The 24143-nt window shown below is 41.6% G+C and overlaps 1 protein-coding gene across 1 annotated transcript in view; it reads left to right on the top strand.

Moving 5' to 3' along the window:
• Positions 1 to 10195, top strand: part of ERCC5 (ERCC excision repair 5, endonuclease) — a 36365-nt gene extending 26170 nt beyond the window's left edge. The window contains exon 19 of the mRNA XM_069802354.1: positions 9742 to 10195. The gene's annotated coding sequence lies outside the window, so the exon portion shown is untranslated. The remainder of the gene's footprint in view (positions 1 to 9741) is intronic.
• Positions 10196 to 24143: the final 13948 nt, after the last annotated feature.

Genomic DNA, 24143 nt, shown 5'->3' with positions numbered 1-24143 from the left:
GTCTAAATGGTAAATTTTAAATCTAAACTCTTCAGGTGAGAGTATGCTGCTTCTGAAGAAGGGAGAATATGTTGCTGTAGGCCTGAACTTTGTCAGGTCAAGTCCGTGCCTAAGGCTTGGATTTCATTCCTTTTGCCAGTTGGAGAGTATCCATCAAAGCAGGAGAGAAGCAGAAGGCAGCTGGGTCTTATTTCCTTATCACCTTGGGCTGTGACACCATTTGACCTCAAGAGATTAAGTAGGGTCAGGCCAGCACTTGAAAGAGACTAATCTGTATTTTTTTCCCCTGTAGGTTGTTTTGATGAATCATTGGGTGAAACTATTGTTTCTGAATTAATGCTGTCCTAATCCATTAGCAAAGTACTTGGAGGATGTTTTGTTACTCTGTGTGCTATTCGTGAATGAGTCTGAAAATGGAGATATTGACTGTTAGTATATTCTTCACAGCTTTCATGCAGAAGGGTCATTTTACTTCCTTTTTTAGCCACATTTTAATTCAGGTATCTAGACAGTGGTATCTATTTTTTTAAAAATTTAATTTTAATTCATCCCTCTTGTCTTTGCTGCTTTTCCTGCATTTTAAGTGCTGTTTAACAGTGCCTGGCTCTGTTCCCTTTTTATTCAGTGGAGAATGCATTAATGTAGGTAGTATCATTAGTTATGTAGTGAGAGTTTTAACATATGCTATTAATTGATGGAAGATACCCAACTGAATTTTCAGGCTACCGTTTCCTGATGGAGCTGTATGCTCCCAAGCATGATTTTATATGACAATTGGTGTAAAGGGAACAGCTGAACATGTAGCATGTTTCAAAACAGGTACTATTTCTACTCATTCTAAGCAAAAAGTGTGCAGATGAAGATAGCCTAAGGCCCATTCATGTGATTTGCTTCATTGATACAGAAAAAGATGCTGCAGTTTGCAACTTGGTCCATTCTGACCTAGTCTATCTCCTGTAATTTTCCTTCTGCCTTCCCTTCCCCACTTGAAGGACTTCAACTCTGTCTCAGCAGAACTCATGTCCTTTTCTTTCTTTAGGTTTTGTTCTAATATAAAACATTCCACTTGACATTTGAATGTGTCAGCAAAATCCTCTGGTTCCCTATGCAAGATTTTGCAGCTTGACACGCGTTTCTGTAACTAACCTGCCACTGACTTCACAACTCCAGTCTTCCACATGATTTAGTACGTCTCTTTGGAAAACTATGTTCGCATTTCAGTTGTAATAACGATGATTGCTTTTCCTTTGAGAATGATGTTTACGCTGTTTTCTTAATGATGTGGTTGATATAGTGTAAGATGTGTCAGCAGTATATGACTTTTCTCCCTCAGCCCTGATATTAAGTTAAAATCAAGGGGGTTCAAATAACATGCTCCAGAGACGTTAGACTTTTATGATAAACAATCCTTTACCTGAAATATTTCAAAGAATGCTGTAAGAAATTAACATATTAAGCAGAAATTCTTAAACTTAAAGACATTCAAACTCTATTTCAAGAAGACTTTGGGGCATCTATGGCTGGGAACTTCTTTGTGAACGCAAGTTCAAGACCAAAGGAGCGCTATCTGTTTCACCAACAGAAATTGTCTCAGTTTTCATATGTTGCCTGAACAGGATCAGACTGTGCCATCTTAATGTAAATAAGGTTCTAGCAGCTGAAACTCCAGTGGGTTTTGTGTATACATGTTCATGCAAAGAGGTGAATAGGCTGAGGAAAGTCATTCTATGTATATACCACTTCCATGCCTCTCCAAATCACAGAAGAGGAGTGAGGGCAAACCCACCTGGTCAAAGCCAGGCAAATGAAGAAGGGAGGAACCAGTCCTAGCAGACCTTTAAGTTCTAACAGTTTAGCGTGGGTGCTCGAGTACTACTGCTGGAAATGCCCATTAGGCGCCTACATTCTTACAGGAATTGAAAGCCAGGTCAGTCAAGCCTCCTCTTCTCTTGTCTGATGCTATTCTACTGATGAGTCAGCTCTTGTTGTTTTAAAATGTCATTAAAATCCATTCATTGAGTCATAATTCCAAGATTATTTTTTCTTCCTGAGCAAGAGACTATGGACTAATACAGAGATAAACACTTCCAGGAGAATAACTTCCTATTGGATTTTACATCTGTTATCAAGAAACTAGTTTGGTCAAAGTACCAACAAAACTTTCTCAGTGTTTGCAGGTATTAAAAGACTTCATCTCACTTGGATTTTGCTTACTCTGATTCTCTTGTTGCTTGAAAGATTTCCCGCTAGTTCGTTATTTTTCTGTTCTGACTGCTCTGAAGGCAGTTACAGAAAAATTAACTTCTTTCCTTTTGTGCAGTCCCACAGAAGTTTAGTTATTCTGAAAGATATAAAGCAGAAAATAGAAGAGTGCCTTTTGCAGTACGAGGGGAAACTTGTATGTAAGTAAGCAAATCTGGCTAAAAGTCTGCACTTCTTGTTTTGTCAGCGCTCTTCGTCAGAATCATTAGCATCCTGGTCCTGATAAAATTTCTCATTAGGGTGTTGAAGCCTGTCTACCATATGATGTCTCTGATGAAACATATGCTCTTTTTGATTCTCCACAATAGTAAGAACTTCTTAAGGGGAAGACAAAAATATAAAAAATATGTAAACTTCTCCAGATAACCTACCTGGAGGATTACTGAAGGGATAAGATGGCCAAAGATTTATGTAGTGTTATTAATCAGCAGATCTGGGTTTCTTCTTTCAGGGGTGTGGACAGTTTAGCTCAGGTAGGGAGCAGTGGCCTACAAACTCTGTTAGTGTAGCTGCTATGCAAGCCTTAAGTAGAAAGATTGCTGATAATGTAGGGAATAAGTGGGAAATATTTATTGAGTACTAGAGGGGTAGCTGTAATACTGCTAAAGTTTTATAGATCTTCTGGCAGAAACTTTTTAAGTTAAGACTTAGTAAGTTACGGCTTCTCAATAGAATTGGATCCCAAACAGATGTCAAGGGAGGAAGAATCAAGAAAAATGGTTGCAATTGGGAGGTAATAGAAGGAATAGCTTTTTACTTCCACAGCTAGTACTGATCACAGAACAAGCTCAGACTGCTCTAAGCAATCAAAGAAGATTAAAAGCAGGCTGTATCTGGTATGTGTGGAAACAGGATGATACATTAAATACACTTACGATATGTGTAATAAGACAGCTTCATATTAATTCTTTCATAAGAAAAGATTAATTTTGCCCTGGAGCAGTATTTCTCTGGCACTTAACTCATGTTTTGCAGAGTTCCCTGTTTGCAGGCACAGTGACGCATGTGTTTTCTCTCAACTTAACATTAGAGGCTTGCAGAAAGTGTACTGGGCTGTCACATACTACTTATTTCCTAACATTGTAAAATACTATAGTTTCAATGTTGACTATTTTATTTAAGTTACTTTTATAAAATTATACTGTTTATATTTTTTCCAGTAGTATATGCATTACATTATTTCTAATTATTTCTAATTTTGCTGTAGCCCATGATTAGGGTTTGTTCCCTGCCCCCCCCCCCAATAAATTGTTGGAGTACAGTGGATCGGTTAGTTGTTTTTTGTTGTTGGGGGTTTTTTGTTTGTTTTTTTTTAACTTTCAGATTATGTCTTAGTGTCAACACACTAAGATTGAACATGAACATTTTTGCGTTTTCTTCCTTGTTTGTTGCTATTCTCTGGTTTCCTCTGGTGCTTAGAGTAATTTGAGTTGCAAACTTAAAAGCACTGGCTAATGAGCCTGAGCATCTTCCTGATGTGTTTTTGTTTGGTATTATCTCTTTCTTTGTTCATCCCTGCTTTTGTTCCTTGGTTCTTCTATCACAAGGAAGGGAGAGAGACTTTGTCAATAGGTTACGGCAATAAAAATACCAAGGTATATGGCAGAGCAAATGACAACACTTGAGGCCGTCATGTCCTGTGACTGCAGTGATTTGAGGGGGAAGAAAACGTGAAGAATCTTCGGTAGAGCAATGTGGTTTATGCTGATGAAAACACAAATGTTTTCATTTTTAATAGCCATTGGGCCTGCAGTTTCCATGCAGATCCTGATCGTGGTATCTGTGATTTTGATGGTAACTGCAGGCTTGATACAGAAGCTCTGCTTTGAACAAGATGGTAACCCAGTTATCTAAATATCTAGCATGCTTTCTAGGAGGTTTAGCTTGTAAACATGTTTTGCTTTAGCTAATTTGCCAAGAGATCATAGTTGGCTGTGAAAGCAAATTTCCTGTGAAAACTTGGAATGATTCTAGACTTCGCTAAGAAAATGCTCTGGGCAGCTTCACTTACGTATTTTTTTTTTTGTAACATTTTGGTGCTGCTTTGTGTGATGATGGCAAAACTGAAACTGGCTTGGTATTCAGCTAAAAAAGAATGAGTCTTCTCCTGTTAGAAGAGTTATCTGGGATTATGTTAGCTATCATAAATATCCTTCGCTTAGCAACAGGGATGGCATTCAGGATATCAAGCCAACTGGAAAGAATCTCTCTGACAGGGCTCTGTTGGGGTGGGTGGATAAGCATTCCTGACAACACTAGTGCTTTCGCTCCTGTCTGTCATAATTTGTGTTGCTAGGATCTGTTTCACAAGTTTTGTGACAGACTTATAAATGATACTGTGGCTCCTTTTGTTTACTGTCAAAAAGAACCATAATGTGGGGAAAGCGAACAGTAAAAGGATATGGAAGATAATAAAAAATCTGGGCACATAAGGCCATGAGTGTCTATACTAGGGCAGCTGCTCTTGAAGGGAAAAAGAAGTTAAATTTCCTTTGGATTGCTGAAATGGAAAGCGAAATATGATAACGTTCCACTTCTTTACTTTTTATGAACTTGGCTTCTTCAGCAAAACAGGAAATTATTTAGTCATAAACTGAAAACTTCAGTTAGAATTCAGGAGACTTCCCATGTATCATGCTAACCATTAATGGTGAAATTTATTTTTATTCACGGACATAATTCACATTCTTGCCTCCAAATCAGCTTTTCAATATAAATTGGTAGTTTCGTTATCAGTCCACTCAGCCTGTTTGACCTTTTATACTTTTGCTTCCAGGGGGGAAAGAAGAAGATGAACAGATAGTTGCAGAAATCATGAGAAGGCGTTTTTTTCCTCCTCTTATAACTCATAAACCCTGGGAAGGCTTTCACTTTGCTGGCCATGAAATACGAATTACAGAAGCCACTGATTGTTACGGGGCGGTCGTCTGGCCATCGGTACAATATTTATGCAGCATTGTTATTTTTTAGTTTTGGAGTCTGCTAGCACTTTTAATTTATTTTGCATTATAAATATGTTTTGTTGTGTGTTGTAAACCAAAGGAAAACATTCTGTGCTTCTCTGTCTCTGTTCTGCAAATCCCAAAGCTGAATTTAGCCTGATTTTGTATGGATTCCTGGTTCTCAAAGCTTAAATGGTATTTCTCGTTTGTGCCCCTGTCACACAAGATCTATGATCTTGTGTCCCTTCCTCACTTACCAGTAACTTTTGATCCTATTGGCCAATTACAAGCATATCTTGAAGGATATATGGCAGTCTTGTGTTGATTACATTTCTGTACATTTTAAAATACAGACAGCTGTATAGCAGCCAGATCCAGGTTGCGGAAGCAGCTGTGATATGAACTCACAAGGTATTAGCACTCATGGAAGCTACTCAACCTGCTCATGTGAGAAACAAATTTACCTTGTAAATACACAGACATGGGAAAAGGTTCAGCTGGAGCTTTCAGTTTCTTAAACAGCCAGAAATCTAGTGGGAGAGAACCGTTGTCCTTGGCTCTTGATAAAAGAACCATCAATATACCCACCGTACAAAGAGCCTTCTTCAAGGTTTTGAATCTGTGCAATGCAGCTAACTGACTGTTTTGAAATAATTAAGAGTGAAAGAAACCACTGTGCGCAGGGAGGTGCCACGATGCACCATTGACACTTGGGGCAGTCAGAGAACATCCCTGAAACAGAACCGTCTCCAGGAGCCCCTATAGGAGGAGAAGACTAAAACCCAGGAGGCTCCATTTCTGTCCCAACAGTATCAGCCTCCTAGGATCATACTATTTTTAAGAAGTTCAGCCGTAGAACATAGCCAAGTAGGCCATAGTTCAGCTGAGGAGAGTTAGCATGCTCTGCTGTTTTGAACTCCAAACAATTTTCCTTGTCTGAGCAGACCTGGACAAGTCATTTATGCTATATCTCTTAGTGGCCTCAGTGCATGTGTTCAAGGAAAGGTTGGCTGACGGCCAATTATTCTTACAAAATCATGGGCTGTACTTTTTTTTCTGGAAGGGTTTAGCCAGTTTTGCTGTGGAAGGAAGGCAACCCTTCTGTCTGTGTCTCTTCGTGTTCTCCCTTCCTGTTCCATCCAGCAGTATTTGAACTCTTCCAAAAAATGTCAGCCAAATTTGTCGAGAGGGCAGAAACTTTAAGGAAAATAAAGTTTCTGCGTGTTTCATGGAAAGGAAGGCAGATTTCAAAGTTTTCCTAATTTAACCCACAGAAATTTTGATCCTGCCAGCCAGTTTCTACAACAGAATATGGCAAAACTCTGAGGGAAGAAATTATAGAAATATATAACTAACAGAAAATCTTAATATCATATGTTTTTAAATGTCAGTCAAACATCAGACACAATCTTTAGGAACCTGGCTTTAATTAGTCCTGGTGCTCACAGACTTACTTCTTTATCAAAGCTTTGTTGATTTTGAGGTATATGGAAGTTTGCATAAAAGACCCTATTCTTTTTGCTCTGAATTAAGAGGTAGAAGGCAAGACCTTTGTTTGAATTTCTAGCATGTTAACATTGGTCAACAGTCTTTCAGTTCCTTTCCTTCTACTTCTTAATTGGTTAAGAGCGTAATTGTGCTATGCCAGACTAAGCCACTAATAATTGCCTTTCCAAATAGTCATCTGTATTGCAAAAAGATGTGGCAACCATCATACATATTTCTCAGTGGAGACTATGTAATTATCAAAATATGGGAGAAAACATGGGAGACAAGCCGGAAACTATCTTTGCCAGAGAAATAAAATTAGTAATTTCTATTTCAACAGTGAACAAGAACTCACTGGTCAGTATGAGACAGGGCAGAAAAGCTGAAGAAGCTTCTTAATCAGACTTTATAAATGCATATATAAAGAGTCTGTTGTAAAGGGCTCTTTGTGGCTTTGTTTCCTATAAAAGTTTGCTAAGCTTAACAAGGTAAGCACATAGTAACTGAAAAACTGAACGGGAAGAAAAGGGGTAAATATATTGGTCCCTTTTGAATCATTGTGGTCATTAATTATTGTTAGAAATAATTGACTATTGGAAGAGTTTAACAAGGGGTGTTATGGATTTTCTCTCACAAGCAGTCCTTATATCAAGATGTCTTTGTGAAGGACACATTTTAACTCAACCAGAAGTAAGTGCAGTTATAAGCAGGAATTGCTGACTGGAATTTTATAGCTTATGTTATGCAGCATGACAGATTAGATAATTGCAGTTGTTCCTTCTCGCTGTAATGCTTTGCAAGCCTATATTGAGGCATGTTGTGGCATTTATGTTGTCAGCCTATAGAGCTCAAAGATCATGGTGAACTGTGATCCTTTACGGACAGCTCTTGAATTAATATTGCTCATTTGAACAGACATGAATTTTTGAACAGACAAGAATTTTTTTGCATGCTTTTAAATGACAATGCATATTTAATGAAGAGATTTATTTCATTTGTTCAGTATGTTCATGGATTCCCTCCCCTACAGGCTCTTGTTCTGTGCTATTTTTTGGAAACTAATTCTAAACAATACAATTTGGTTGACAAAAATGTGATTGAAATTGGAGCTGGAACTGGGTTGGTCTCCATAGTAGCCAGTTTACTGGGTGAGTACATGCCATTGCTCTTATGCTCTTGGAAACATCTCTCAGATGAATACTGGAGGACAAAGGAAGTGGTTCAGTTCTTCTAAAAGACTGTTGTTTGAAAGCTTCCAAGAGCAAGAAAAAGTAAATTCCAACAGGCTTGTTTGGAAACCTCCTCCTTTATTTTTTTTTCTGTAAAGCTATGAGTGTATTGATGCAATAAAGGAGGTCCCAGTAGATGATGTTGTCATGAACAGTGTTAAACAGAGGACCAAAATAAGGAACTAGTGGCCTCTCAGGATATCAGTGGCAACCAGTTGAAGCCAGATGTAGGTATGACCAATGCATCACCTTCCAGTGACCAAACAGCTCTTGGATGCCAGGTCACTTTCTTTCCATTTGTGTTCAGTATTTTCTTTCAGCAACTGATCAGCAACTTGATTTTTCTGCTACAGACACTGTTGTGTTTTCTCCAGATCAGTGACTTCTGGATTTTAACAGAATTTTAGCTTTCTATAGTCTGAGAGAGCTTCTTCCTATGTGAAAAGGGAAGAACCAGAGGCAATGCTTAAATCTCATGCTGACTTCTTGGAGTGAGTAACTGATATTCTTCAATCCCTAGTCACTCTTTGTACTTTTAACCAATATGATATCAAGATGCAGTAAATACCTGATTTCTCCACACCCATCCCCAGCTTCATTTAGATGGCAATTTGTAGAGTAGAACTGCTGGGAACCAAATATTTATTTTAAGCACAATGGCTAAGAGCTATTGGGAGCATTTACATTGTTCTGTTCCCTTCAGTGAGAGCTACCTGGTAAAATCAGTTCCTTGTGCAGTGGCTTTTGTGAATGGACTTTTACTCAAGTCTTGAAGTATATTCAAAGATTACATTTGTTTTTTCCCTGTCACAGGTGCACTTGTGACTGCCACTGATTTGCCAGAACTGCTGGGAAACCTTCAGCACAATGTTCTCCAAAATACAAAGCTGAAATGCAAGCACCAGCCTCGTGTTAAGGAATTATCTTGGGGAATTGATCTGGAAAAGAACTTTCCTAGGTCTTCCTGTCACTTCGACTACATTATGGCTGCTGATGTAGTTTACCACCATCCTTTCTTGGATGAACTCCTCCTAACTTTTGATCACTTGTGTGAGAATGACACTGTTATTCTGTGGGCTATGAAATTTAGGTTGGACAAAGAGAACCAATTTGTGGGCAGATTTCAGACGCTGTTTGACTTAGAGGTGATTTCTAATTTCCCCAGTTTGAACATAACCTTGTATAAGGCAATGAGGAAAGGCAAGATGAAAGCCAGACCTTCCAAACTGGCAGTCTGAAAGAGAGATACAGGGAGGTGACAGTTTCAGCTGTTCTGCAGCTTGTTCTCTTTTTAATAATTTCCATGTTAGTAGCTGCTAACACCTGCATGAATGACATTTTAAGAGATAGCTAAAACAAAACATCAGATTCCTAGTGCATCCCTAATAAATTCCTAAATTCAACTTGCTGATAGTTTTATACACAGAAGAAATGTATCTTTGACGTTTTCTTGACTTTTATGTGCTAAGCTGACAACACTGATAACTTTCACAAGTCTTACCATTATTGTTATGGGTCGTGTAATGAATATTTCCAATAGCTTTCAACTGCAGCTTTGAATGGTATCTTATAAGATCAACCAATCATTTAAAACCTAAGACTATGATAAATCTTTGTATTTAAAAGTTGTGGTGTTAAATCTGATCTTTCCCCATTCTCACTGTTGTGTAAATCCTTCCTTTGAATACCCTTTATAGGACATTAAATTAGCTGACCTGCCCCCTCCCCGGGAAATAGACTGTCATAATAAAGTGACAGAATATATTAGTTACCCTTTGATTTAATGATTATGCTTTCTTCACCTTCCATTTCTTATTTAGATTCAGGGATTCTTCAACAGACAGCCGCACACGAGGCAAGAGGGACTTAAATGCTTTGTTGCTTGAACAAAGGTCTTGGGTAAGAGGAGTACAGCGTATCACCAACTGCCCTTTGCAAAGACCTTAAATTCTTGGAGGTTTGCCCCTCCAAAAATAGACGGTTATCTGGACCTCAGGGAACAGCAATGGAAGAACGACAGTGGCCATCAAGAGAGGAGTTTTGCACTGCCAGCTGGTGGTGGCTGGAGGTAGAAAACTAAACCAGCCTGACTGGCTGAGGCATGGGCAGGCTTAGATGGTTTTTTGGTTTTGTAGTATGGGCAAACAAAATACTTTTCTCCTAGCTGCTCAGTACTGCGTGTTCCTGTTTTCAGTGGTCGGATTAATGTCCATGAAAGCCTATCAGAGAACTTTCTCTTGGGAAGATTAATAAAATGATTCTTTGCACACCTCATTTTTTATGATTCTGTTTGTAACTGAGCATGAGAGACCTTCAAGTCCCTTGCAGGCTAGAGAAGAAAACCTAGCTCATGGGCTGGTATCCAGGCAGAGTTTTACCACCCCTGCTGTAGCAGGCCATTACTCTAGCCATATGAGGGCTCTGGGAGCTGTCAGTCTTTAACTTTTTAGCTCCTGTTTGTATTCTCTCCAGGAGTTTTTTGTCAGGAAATTGTCAGTTTTATTGTCAGATTTGAGCATTTTTTTGAGATGACTTCCAGAACATAGTAGTGTTTGTACCTCTTCTTAGGACAGATGCCTGTTACTTACTCTGCTGCCTGGCACAAGTATGGGGCAGAACTATGATAAATGACTGGTGTAACTGGAATGTACTCTTACTCCCAGCCGAACATTTGGTTTTCTTGGGACAAAGGTGCCCAGCGTTAGAGATGAAGTGTTGCAGAGAGGAGAGTCTGAGCTGCCAAGCTTTCCCAGTGGGAGCTGGGGATCCTATGTGTGAAAGGAGGTTGTGAAGAGGATTTTGGGGGAGGACGGATGAGGATGTGGCAGGAGGGATCTGGAGTTGGAGGGAGGATTGCAGGGAAAAGGTAGCTGTAGGGAGAAGGTGAGATGGAGGAAGAGAAAGAGAAGAGGTAGCAACAGTGAGACTGACTTCAAAAAGGGTTAGGAACCATAGCACAAGCGTAGACCATCTTTCTTGCTACTGACTGTAAGGGGGCATCCTTGGTGAGCCACGGAGGATGACTCTGTGATAATGCTAGAGCAATCCGTACGTTTTAGCCCAGGACAGCAAAATAAGAAGAAAGGAAGCCCAATACATTGACTCTACTTTCAGGCTCTCCTGCTGGGAGATCACGTGAGATTTTGGCTTGGAGATTATTAACGAAAATCTTCTAATCCTCATCAGTTGTTTTCCTGTGACAAGGTTTGGAGGTAGAGGTACCTACCGTCTTTTATTGGATCGACCAGTATAGCGAGAAAATTAGCCTCTATGACAGCTGGTATGGGTATTGCCTCTACTTACAGATGTTATTATGCTTATGTCCTTAGATCATTACAGCTGTAGAAAAACATACCTACAGAATGGAAATTTTTTTTTTTCCACACTGTAATAGAAATAGTTCAGTTTAAGTGAATAAAGAAACAAACATGGATCTCTGCCGTTTCTAGATTTCCTCTCCCTGCTTCCTTTGTCCTAACTCACTTGCAACCGTCAAATCCACTGCAATTGAAACTCTAATCCTTGCATCCCAAAGAGCATCTCAGTTTACAAATGTTTCATGGATAAATGGATTGACACTGTAATTAACAGGTAACAGCAAAAATACCTTGTGAACCCCAAAGTGATGAAGGCTAAAGAGGAAAAGGAACACTACAGCAAAGTAGTTAAGTGTGATCACTTTTAAATAGCAGTTCTGCTGATTAGCCCTCCTATTTGAGCTGCAGGCTGTCCCCTGCTGAGCTCCTGCTGAAGTCAACAGGAGATGTGTTTGTAGAATGGATTCAGGATTGGGCCCTTCAGGCCCAACAGCTTGTTAATATTTACTGTAACGTAACATTAGTCCTCTTTCTCACAAGTCTTGTCTAGCACCGCTGTGTGAAGCTGCCTGGGAAAGCTCTGGTGACTGGCTGCTCTATTGTATAGCCACCTTTTGTCCTCTGGTATGATGGGCAGGTTATTAGCCGTGCCCAGTGGAGGGTGAGGTTGTATGTGGCATTTGCCTATGGAGTTTATTTCTGCTCTTTAAGAACACATCTCACACGAATGTCAAGTATTACTGACTCCTGAAGTCAATCATAATTTTAATAATCACTTATTCTTTGTTCTAATATTTCAAATAAAGAACCAAGTTGTCATTCAGTGCATTATGTTGCTAATGCACATGGCATTTGTATATGTAGTTTGTGAAAGGCGGAGTGAAAAAAAGGTCAGTTAAATTTGTGGGTGAAAGAGCTCCACCTATGAGGAATGCCAGAGAAGCTGCCTAAGCTGGTAGGCTTTTACAGTGTCTTATAGTGTTATAGTAATCATACTCATTGAAGAGATAAATTGGGTTGTATGGTATGGGTTCAATCAATTCCTTGGATTTTCCGTATTCCAACATAAAAATAATTTACTGAGCAAAAATATATTTAACTAACTTGACAGAACTTGTTAGATTTTCCACAAACAATATGTTTTCAGGAAGGGTTCTTTTTGTATAAAGTATATATAAAATCATTACAGTGGTTTAGTTTGCTGCTTATTATACAATATCTCCATCAAGGTCTTTTACAAATCATTGCTTTTCCTTCTCAGAATTAAAGTAACAAACACTTCAACACTGTATGGTTTCCAAATGGTCATATCAAGATTTTGGCCCTATCTTGTTGAATTGTGATGTTGCAGCTCTGACTGATTTGGTTTCATTTGCATTATTAAACCCACCAATTTGGGCTTTTGCATCTTTTAACAGCTGTAAGAAAAAGCCGTAGCTGCTGAACATTTAGAAAAAGCATTCAAATGACAGTACAAATCTACTGTGCAAACTTCATTTTCATTTAGAAGTAGTAATGGAGGCCCAGCCTAAGAAATGCAACTGCCAAAAAATACTCAAATAACTACTCGTGGCACAAATGGCAGTTGAATGATGAACAATTTATATTAGCTATTCAACAAGCACAAGTCAGTGTTAGGTGAGCAAAGAAGAGTAGCTCTCACGCGTGTCCTCCTTAATGGTGATTGCCATTAAAGATCCGTTGAGTACGTCAGCACAGGTGACGCAATCATCTGAAGAAATAGTACATTTACCAAACAACAGAGGATCCTGAAGCCTGAATGGGTTTAGAAGACCCAGGTTCAGCTAACACCCTTTGACCTGAAAGGTCAGGATTTTTGCCCACTCATAGCCACCGATACTGCACTGGTAACCATGAGGTGATCTCGGATAACTTCAGTGAGAAAGACAGACCGATAGATGCTGTCAAGATGTCATTGCTCCACTGCTGTACTTCAGAAATTGATATGTTCATTCTTATAATAGCTCTGTGACGTCAGGGAAATATTGTTACACAGGTGTAAAGCAAAGAGGGAACTGAGCTAAATGTCAAGTGATTTAACCTCAGTCGCAGTGGAGAGTCCAGTACTGAAGTTCTTTCACAGTAAAAATAACATTTCCTGTGCTCTATCTTGTTTGAGTTTGCTCACATTAAGGAAAAATTTAAATTAATTTTATTATCTCATTAGAAAAAAAGAAATTTCCATGCCACTCTGTAAATAAATTATAAAATGCCTAAGAGTATAAGCACTCAGCAACAGCCAAGAATAAAATCTCAAATTTCCCTTTCACATAGTTATGCCAACCAACCATACAATACACAGACTGCATTGGCTGCTGTAGAATTTCAGAATTGTTCAGGTTGGAAGGCACCTCTGAAGGTTACCTAGTCCTACCTCCTGCTCAGTTCTGGGCCAGATTCAAAGGCTGAACAGATTGCTCAGGTTCTCCAGTTGGTATATGAAAGTCTCCAAGAAAGGAGATTCCACAACGTATCTGAGCAGCCTTTTAATTTCAGTCTCGCCTCCATACCCAGCTGGAATTTCTCTTGCTGCAGCTGGGCATCTGTCTTTTGTCATTTTGCAGTGCACCTCTGGCTTCATCTTCTCTAGAACCCTCTCGTTAGGTAGAAGACAGCCTTTAGATCCAGCCCTAAGCTTCCCTTCAGACCAAACCAACCCAGTACTCTCAGCCTCTGCTTCTTCCAGCCCCTTAACCATTTCAGTCCTCCTTCTCTGCATTCTCTGTAGTTTATTAAGATCCCTTTTACTAGTGGCTCCACTAGTCAGCTCATGGCCTGTGCTATTGCTTGGTGTTCTTCTGGTGGACTTCACGTGGATTTTGGTAGCCTATTCCTTCAGCCTGTCAAAGTCCCTCTGAGCAGCAGCTCTGCCCTTACCCCAGTTTGGTGTCTTAACAGCATTTCATTTCAATGTATTTAATCCGTTGTCCAGGTCACTGATGGAAATGTTTAATCAGTCCCTGCCCTGAGCTCACCTGCATCACTCCTGCAGGCTGCTAGCTGGGCTTGGAACTGGGCTGGGCTCGCTACCTTTTGAATCTCATGGTCCACTCAGTTTTTTAACCACTTCGTAGTCCATTCATCCCGTCCGCGTCTCTACAATGGAGCTACAAAGCCTCTATAGGAAAAAATGTGATAAAATTTATCAAAGAAAAAGCAAATTATATCCATTGTGCTCTGCTTATCCACAGGAACAGTCATAACTAACAGTTTGTTTAGGTCCTTACTGCAATCTTACAGTGGCATCAGCCAGCTCCCTTGGCATCCTCCGAAGCATTCTGCCCCATCCCATGGACTTCTGTACACTCGGTTTACGTAAGTGGGCCCCAACTTGATTGTCCTACCCTACTACTACCTATTCCACCAAACCCTGTCACTGAACAGAGGGAGGTGGAGATCCTGAGAGCTGACCTTGCCGGTAAAGACCAAGGCAAAGAAGGAAGGGATTAGCTCAGCCTTTTTCATGTGCTTTGTCATTCAATTTCCTGGCCCATTCAGCAGTGGAGTCACATTTTCAATTGTCTTCCTTTTGCTGTTGATGTACCTATAAAACCCTTAACAGCTGTATCTTCTAATCCAAATGAGCCTTGGCTTTTCTAACTCCACCACTGCATGTTTGAGCAATGGCTCTGTATTCCTCCTGGGTAGCCCATCCCTGCTTCCACTTTCTTGGTACTTCCTTTTTTTCCATTTTGGCTCAGTCAGGATATATCCCTTTTCATACGTGCTAGTTTTCTGCAGAGCTTGCTCAACTTTCTGCATGATGGGATAGACCAATCTTCTTTGAGGAGGTTGTTCCTGAAGATCAGTCAGCCTCTTGGCCCCTTTGCTCTTCAGGGCAGTCCACAATGAGATCCCATCTACTGGTTCCTTGAGCAGACTGAAGTTTCCTCTCTTGATATCTAACATCTTTATTTTGCTACTTGCCGCCTTCACTTTTCTCCGAATCTTCAACCACCATCTCAGGGTTGCTGTAGTCAGTGCAGCCACAGGCTATCATATCCCTGACCATTATTTACGAGTAGCAGATTCAGCAGAGCACTTTCCCTATCTGGCCAGTCCAGCATCTGCATCAAAAAAAAATGACCCCAAGGCACTCCAGAAACCTCCTGAATTGCTTGCAGCATTGCAAGTTGTCCTTCCAACATGCATCAAGGTTGGTTAAAGTCCTTCGTGAGAACCAGGGACCATAGTCCCGATGGTTCCTCAGACTGTTTAAAGAAGACTTGCCCACTACCTTGTCTCTACCAGATTGTCTGTAGCAGATGTCCCTGTTGGTGTCCCCTCTGATCTTCTGCATGAGTTCTTGGCTAGCCCACTGCCTCATCGATAGCAGGGTGCCAGGCATTTGAACCTCTTCCTCACATAGAGTGCAAATCCCCCCTCGTCTTTGTCCTTTCTTCCTGTCCTTCTGAAAGACCTGGAGATGACAGCACTGCAGTTGTGCTATTTGTCTGAAAGAAAAGGCTCTAAAATATACCAATGTGACTCTATTACTATCTCTGAGGAAGCACGGTAATTGGAAATCGAGAGACAAGTAAATCAGGATTACTTAAGGGATGCTGCAGAGTCTTAGTCGCTGTCTAGACATAAAGTCCAAATGCACTGAAATCCTGAGCGCTCATGTTCTAGGAGATCCATAATTAGATGAGTTTTCTACAGAACATTATTCATCGATGGTTAGAGATGATTAATCCCTAGTATCAGAGTATTGCATTATTGGATGACCCAGATTATATATTATCAGATTATTATTATTATTATTACAAATTAGCTATAGGCCATCTATCCTCTGTGTTATTGACTCTACTCATATTCCTTTCAGGCTTGAAAGCAGTTAATGAAAACAGAAAATGTTGTTGCTCTCGTGATGCCCGTGATTATTACACCCATGTGTGTGGCAACGACTGTTGCACTCCGAGGTGCTCAGCCTTGGCAGCAGAGTAAAAGGGTCATTAGATATTGGCTGTGTTCCTACCAGGAGTCAATCAGCTTATAGTAGCGTTAGGATTCCTGTATTAATTGGTAGAAGTGTATGGGCACTCTGGGTAACTGAACAGATTTCTTGATGGCGGAGACCATCTTTGTTTGGAACACATGTTTTCTCATGATTTCTTCTACTGATCTCTCAAAAGAAAATTGTTAGCAATGTTCCCCAAGTGGCCTGAACAATCAAAAAACATGGTCCTGATGACCTGACAGTGAAACCCTGGAAGGCTCTGCTGTTGTCCCGCTGTAAAAGGTAAGAAAGACACGTGGCTCCATTCCAGGTTATTGAATCTTGGACAGTGTTGCTTTGATTTACAATGGGAAGACACAGACGGAGATCGATGGTAAGTCTGATTTAGAGGATCAGAGACTACAAAGCAGAAAGAATGCTTTCTTGCCCATTTCTGCCTGATATGGATGACTGTAAAAATATTTTTAAAAGTGCACTCCATAAGCACAGTCTGCCTCTTTCCAGACTGGAGTCTTCCATCAAAGAAAGGAAGTTTTTGGGGAGAGTTTTGGTCTGAATTGAGATGAAAAGCCTCACAGTTTCAGAGAATCATCTGGGATCTGGGTGGTGAGAGTGAATGTCCGAGGAGCCCTGTTAGTGCCCTGTCTCCCAAGATGGGTGGTACCCAAAACTCTAGCACAGATGCCTGAAAGACTTTGGCTCAGCCTACACAGTGAATAGAGACTCTTTGACTTTTGAAATCTGGTTTTCCTAGCAGCATGGTAGGCAAAAAAATTATTTCAGTTAAAGTGTGCTTGTTGAAACTGCTATGTTCTGCAAAACCAGCGTTTTATACCATAGGCTAACTTTGTCAGAAAAGTCCCAGCAAATTCCAGTTAGGAAAATGCAGTGGGAAAATATCTGTTGAAAACGCTGTGCAGAAGGTTGCAGAGATAAGAAATCATACAGAAATTAACACTGAGCTCTGTAAAATGGCGCAGCTTTATTCAATACTTGTTTTCAGTCTAGTGCCCATTTTTCAGTAATGCCTAAGTCAAGAATGTAAGTTAGGAGAACTTAATTTCACCTTGTTTTTATTTGTTAGATTTCTCTTAGTCCTTAAAAGAATTTACTCAACCAGTTCCTTTAATAATTAGTCTTTTCTTCCCAAAGCACCTTCTCTGCAGGTGACACAGCACTTAGAGAGAAGCCCCTGATATTAGAGGGAGTTCAATCTGCTGTGGTCCATAAGCAAAGTATGAGATCACCACAGGAGCTGCAGATTCCTTATTCATATAGAATAGATCATCCCTTGAAGTTGCAGCCGTTCCAAAGATGCACGTACCAACAATTCTGTTGTTAAAGCATCTTTGAAACCTGACGTACATTTGGCAGTTGATGTTTCTGACATCAACACAGTTCTGCTTTTTTCCCAGCGTACAGACAAGTGTTTTGACTACTTAGTGATGTTTGTGAGGCTTTCACTGCATTACATATAGGCTTTGCATATATGGCAACTGCTGATTAACTAGTACTACATGTGGTGCTGCAGGCCCCATTGGATGCAGCCAACACCTTCAGTCTACATATTTGCTCCTACTGTGATACTTGAATTTTCTTGACTGGATCCTTCCAGTCTTCCAAAATGTGTGAAGCTAACGACTCATTTTTCAGTAAGCAACCCATTTAATTTTCACACGTGGAAGGCTTGTGCTCCACAGAAAACTTCCACTCAACATTTGTATCTCCAGACATCCTTATTTTACTTCAGCTGACCTGATCCCTAGACCACCTCAGGTCTTTTATGCTTCCTTATCTTTGTCTTCCTGAAGCCAGGAAGTTCCCACAAAGACTGAAAATGATGTGTTGCCTGAGCAACAGGTAATTTGGGTCAAAGCAAGCTCTTTAAGAGATTGAGTTGTGAACTCCTCTCCTCTCCTCTCCTCTCCTCTCCTCTCCTCTCCTCTCCTCTCCTCTCCTCTCCTCTCCTCTCTTCTCCTCTCTTCTCCTCTCTCCTCTCTCATCTCTCCTGTCCCTCTTTCTGACATCATGATCTCCTGTGATACAATTTTTTTGGAGTGCAAGCATCTAGGTATTCCTATGCCTGAGAACTAATTATCACAGAGAAATGCTACACTTGGCATAGCATCCCAAGGTTGCACAATGCCATTTGTGTCTCTGCTGAACCCAAAACCCTGTTCTCCCATCTATTTTTACAGGGATTCTTCTTACGAGGGCTCTCTGCAACAGGAGGGCAATACCTCCCTTGGTGTGCAAGAAGTCTCGCTTGATCTTGTCGCAGTATTTGGAGTTCATGTCACCCTTCTGCTGTTCCTTGCCATCCAGGTTGACAGTGGCAGGTGTCTCTTCCTTCAGCCAGAAAGTTCTTTCCAACCGGCTAACAGCTTGTGCTCTCCTGTGAAATGCGATCCCCATATAAATGTGCTGAAGCTCCGGGAAGTAAGAAACGGGAATTGTGCCATCTTTTTGCATGTTCAGGGCCACCTTGTGTCAATGGAGATGCACAGCACCAGCACAGTCTAAGCCTTCCCTCCCAATGGTCAGGGATCCATCCTTACAGGACACCAATACATTGAACAGTGGCTACACCTGTCACCAGTATATTTTCCCAAAGCCAAGAGCACGGCTGTGATGGGGCTGAATGGTGAATGGAAAGGTTGTGATAACATCTTGCAAGCATGGGGTGTAAGGTGGGCTTTTCCTAATGGGAGAATAAGACTGTTCAGGAAGACCCTGGTTGTACCTGTCTACAGCTGAAAGATCTCGAGGACTGGCCATTTTGATGCAAAGGTGGGACAAGATCCTTGGAAAACCAGTTGTGAGAATTAGAAGTGGACCCCATCACTGTTTAAGCAACTTAGCTGCCTCCCATTTTGGCATTTATGGGCTGCTACGAGGGGCTTTGTGATATTACCAGAACGTGTCAGTTTGATGCTGCCTTGGTTGCATTTGTCCTTCAGTCCATTATTCAACCAAAAGCCCCCTCATCTCTCAGGGGTGTGCGATGCTGGGACTCACCTGCATGGTGAATGAACCTGTGGGCAAGCTCTTGAAGGAGAAAGAAGTAGTATCTACCCCTTGTAAAGATGTAATCTCACTAGGTACTCCGATGCTTGTCCTATCAAGGCCCAGAAGGATTTCCTGGAAATCTGGTGTTGAGATGGAGGGACATGAAACAATGCTTTTATGGCTGCAGGTACTTCTGTGGAGGGGAGTGGGAGCCTGTGGATCTCCCTACAGGTATTGCAGAAGAGAAAAAAAAAATTGTGCTACCTCTGCCTGTGACTACATATGTGAAATCAGTAGCACCACATTGAAAAGGATCAGTTAGAGATGCTTTTCCATGACTTGATCTCATCTTAAGACCACACTTTTTTCATTTTTGCCTTTAGCAGTCAGACTACTGGCTGTACTGGCATAGGTCCTTGAAAACCATTAGCCTGATAGTATTTTAGTAGCTTGGAAACCATAATGAAGAGTGCCACCTACAAAAATTAGTGTTGGATAAGATGGTAGCTCCCATCTCAAGCCAAGTTTGAGGAGGTTGAACTTACTGGCTTGGCAAAGTGTGTGCACGTAGTACGTGGCAGGGGCCATTAACAGAATAGAATTTGCCATACTGTGGACTGTATAAGGGACTACACCATTACATCCCTTCTCCCACGGAAGTTCAGCAGTCCAACTTGGGGAAGGTTTATCACCTGGACGAAGCTGTTGCACTCATCAGAAGCTGAAATACATGAAGTTGTTGAACTGCAGTATCAGAAAGTGTATAGCTGCTTAGTGTACACATTTCTGCATTCTTCTTCTGCCACTCATTAGCTGTTAATTCTTCTGACTTGAATTTCACTTTTCCATATTTTACAATATTTGACTTTTTTTTATAACTTGTGATGTTTTTCACGTTTGATAAAGAAACGTGAAATTGTTTCACTAGACTCGAAATGCAGAGACGCTAGCAGAAGGATTTATAGATAGATAAACAAGCCTTGTTTAATTAAAGGCATACCAGCTAAAGAAATGGCCAGACAATGAATTCTTTAAACTTCTCTCTTGTTACTTAATTCGAGATAACATAGTTCGTTAGTCTTCAGCTTTGATCCAGAAGCACACGGATTCAATTTCTGTCTCCCTTTCCAGACCCACCTGTCACACATAGATAATAATCAGGGATAGTTTTACCTTTCCTAAAATAAGTTTAGAAGCGTGAAAGGCTCATGGTGGCCACTGGAGGTCACTGTAGCTCTACAAACAAACAAAAAAAAAAAAAAAAAAGACCTATTGATGAACAACTGACTAGAGAAAGGTTTAAAGACTGAGCATTCTGGGAATTTCTGTATTTATGGTGTGAAAACTGTGGGATAAACCCAATAAAATCCTATTGCAAAATGTGACATATTTTGTACATATTTTTTAAAATTGTGCATGTTTAGGATTTATTTTGAGCAAATAGCGTAGGAGTCCACTTCCCACATGCTCCTTCTCTACATGCTGTGAAGCTTTCAAGTGCTCGGTCTGAGAGAGGAGGCACAAGGCTAGTGCCCGTCCTCTCATCTTTACATAGGGAAGGGATTTTCCTATCAGGAAGTATTTCCAACCTCATGTGACTCTTTTCTGATTCCTTTGCTTCCCTTGGCTGGCCACCTCTATGGGAGACCTAAACCGTGAGGATGTAGGAAATACAGATTATTGTTTTTTTTGTAATTTCTTGGAATCGCGCCTTTGTCCTTCTCTGTCCTCTCCAGACAGCGAAGTGCCACATCTGCCTTCCAGCAAGCACGTGATGTTTTCAGCCACAGCAAGCCCTGCGGCACCCAGGATTTGGGGGCAGGACCCCAAACCAGCTCTCGTTACTCCCGGTTATCGATGCACGAGCAAGCGTGGCTACAACCGCCTACAGCTGCTGTGTCACTGGACTGCCTTGACATAAACTTGTTACCTGCTGCGTGTATAGCAGTGACAGCAAGGAAGGCTGCAAAACCTATCTGAAAAGGGGGTTAGACTTTCTGGCCTTTATCCTGAGCTCCTTGCTGCTGCAGCAGTCCTGCCATCAGCTGTTGAGCCAGCCAGTTTAAAGCCAGCTCGGGAAGGATGAAATTTTGGCAGTAATACAGAAAGTGCTTTCCTGCAGCAAAGTGCTTTAGCATATGCTCATGCTCAGGCATAGCTATGTCCCCTGACTTCAAATGATGCATAAGAATGGGGTTGGAGAATGTAAAAACTTTTAAAAACACACAGAATCGGTTAAGTTCTTGTGAAGCTTCCTGTCTCTTGTGCTCTAACAGCTGGTCCTTGGAGATGTCTCATAGGAAGACCTAGATCTTGCCTCAAAAAAGCCTTTAGCTAAAAAAAACCCAGCATATGAAAAGCACATGTGAGGGGAAAATGAGATTCTGGTCCAGTAGACCCACATCTCCTCAAAGCACTGAGGTCAAGGTTCATCCTACCCAAGGTACAAGCCTCAGTTTCCTTCTATAATTTATCTCCGAGGGGATCCCCCTCTGCCTCCTTTGAGCTGCGCAGAAGAAAGCACGTGAGTCGGTGAGGGCTGACACCTCCCCGGTACAGAAGGACTCACCTTTAGGTGACAGCCATGCCTGGTGGTGAGTAAGATGTGCTATCAGCAGCGTAAGAGACTTGGCACGGAACAATCCGCCTGTTTCACCAGGGAGAGGCTTGTCGTAAATGAGGCAAGCTGGCAAACCAAATGGCAGAAAAGGTCGCAAATGTGATGTGTTGCAGAGAGAAGCCGGGGTCGCCCGCATTGCTTTCTTTGAGGGAGGTGGTAACAAGCCAGTTTAATACAGAATTCATGCCTGCTTAAGTGCTGGTTGTTCATTATGTGTGTTGCCATCTGATAGTTTATGCAGATAACCCTCCTGCACCCGTCTGGATACTGATAATGCAAAGTGTGGCTAGTAGGTTTGGAAGACAAGAATGTTATGGATTAAGATAAGATGACCAAATCGTGGAACAGAAGCCTATGGATTCATCTGCCTGCATCTTTACTTAGCCCGCGTGCAGTCAGCGTGTCACACGTGTAATGGGCTCCTGCAGAGAACAGCAGCCCTGCAAGGTACATGGGGTAGGTATGGAATATATGCCTGTTGGTGCACTGCGGCTGCTGGTTTTATGTCTGTGTCACAGCACGTCTCGATAAAGAGGCAACAGATTTGGAAGGGGCTCGAGATTTTGATGTTTCCATTTCAACTCATTGTGTTGCCTCACTTTCCTTGGTGCGAGAATGTCCAAAAAAGAGCCTCTTTGTTTCCTGTTAGAGATGCTCGAAATGATTGTGAATGGGGTCTTCACGAGTGTCCCATCAACCCCTCCCTTAGGAGTATTGCCACTTAGGCCACATATTTTTAAGGCTGATCTTATCTATTAGAGTTATTTGGTGTCTTCACAGACTCACACAGCACCTCTCGCTTGTCTAAGGAGCCATTAGGACATTAATATTGACATATTTGACTTCGCTACGTGCGTATATGCGATCAATACATCATTAGAATTGAGTCCTGAGCTGGAGTTTGAAGGAGGATTAAGAAATGCTGTTGCAGGACAGTTTCACTGCATGTGTCCCAGGCACAAAAGAGAGCCAGTGTAAAAATGCCTATGAAGACATCTGGGGAAAACAGGAAAATAGGGGGAATAGGCTCACGGCTGGTGTCATTGCTGGGCAACAGTGTCACGAGACGTACGGACCCTCCGGCATAAAGGGGTTACTAAATCCTTGCCTGTCGCAAGGCTTGTCTTGACAGGATTATAGACAGAAGGGAGAGGCTGGTACAAAGGCCACCATGTGAGGGTCAAGGTGTGTGCTCTGCTTCCAGCTGGCAGAAACTGGAGAAGTTTAAAATGCTGACTTTGAAGTTTGATCCGATTTACTGGCCTTCTGGGTTTGTTTCTTTGAAAGTCAAGTGTGGGAAGAGACCTTAATTGGGGCTGCATTTTTCCTTCCACCGTGCGAGCCTACCTTTGAGTCCCGTCAGACACAAGAAGAGAGCGATGGCCCCAGGTTTGCCAGGAGGGGCCTGGAAAAGGGCTCCAGGCTGGATGTGGAGGTCGGGCTGAGTCTGGATGCTCTAACTGGGTTTCCCTGGAGAAAAAGGGAGAAGGAAGCCCAGAGAGGAGCAGCGGTGGTCGAGGGGGACCATGTCTGTGCATGGGTCTGGGGGACATGTGCAGAAGGGAGGGTCCTGCGGGGGGGTGGGTGCTGGTGCCCCTGCTCACCATTGAGAAACAGCCTTCATTCCTTTTCGGAAAGAAAATGGAAATCATGCACTTATCAACTCGTCAGCCAACTTGGTTGTTTTCAAAATGTTTTGTGTTTACATTCTTTTCCTACCATTCATTTTGAATATCAGGCAGGGAGAAGGATTTCAGAGGAAGAGAAAGTAATTTCCAAGGGATTTTCAGGAAGGATTTCACTGCAGGACAGCTTCTCAAAGGGAAATTTCTAAGAAAAGTTAATATCTGATCCTGACCTCCAGCATAATTTGGAAAATCAGCTCTCTAGCTCCTGATTAGAAAGTGTGGCTGACAACTCTATAAAAACCAGCCATGCTTTAAACAGGAGACCTGGCATCTGAAAGACATTATCCATCAGTCTGTCCTCAATACCACATCAGCATCTCTGGGGGAAGCAGGACCAAACACAGGGCGACGTACCTGGAGCTCAACTTTGCCAATTATCTGTAACTGCCTAAGTGATTTTGGGCAAGCCTCTGTGCTCCTGCCTCTGTTTTCCTATCAGTCAGATACGGGTTTTCTTGCCGGGTGCTATGACATCTGCTTTCTCTCAGGCACTCCAGTATTTCCAGTCTGTTTACCAATTCCTCCCTCTGTTTTTCCAGGACCGCTGCTTGACCTGTAACCATACGTTTGACAGGGATACCTGACAGCCGTGGCATAAGCTGTCCTC

The sequence above is a fragment of the Haliaeetus albicilla genome, chromosome 15, assembly GCF_947461875.1.
Source record: "Haliaeetus albicilla chromosome 15, bHalAlb1.1, whole genome shotgun sequence".
Classification (NCBI taxonomy): Eukaryota; Metazoa; Chordata; class Aves; order Accipitriformes; family Accipitridae; genus Haliaeetus; species Haliaeetus albicilla.
This window is presented reverse-complemented; position numbering and strand designations above follow the sequence as displayed.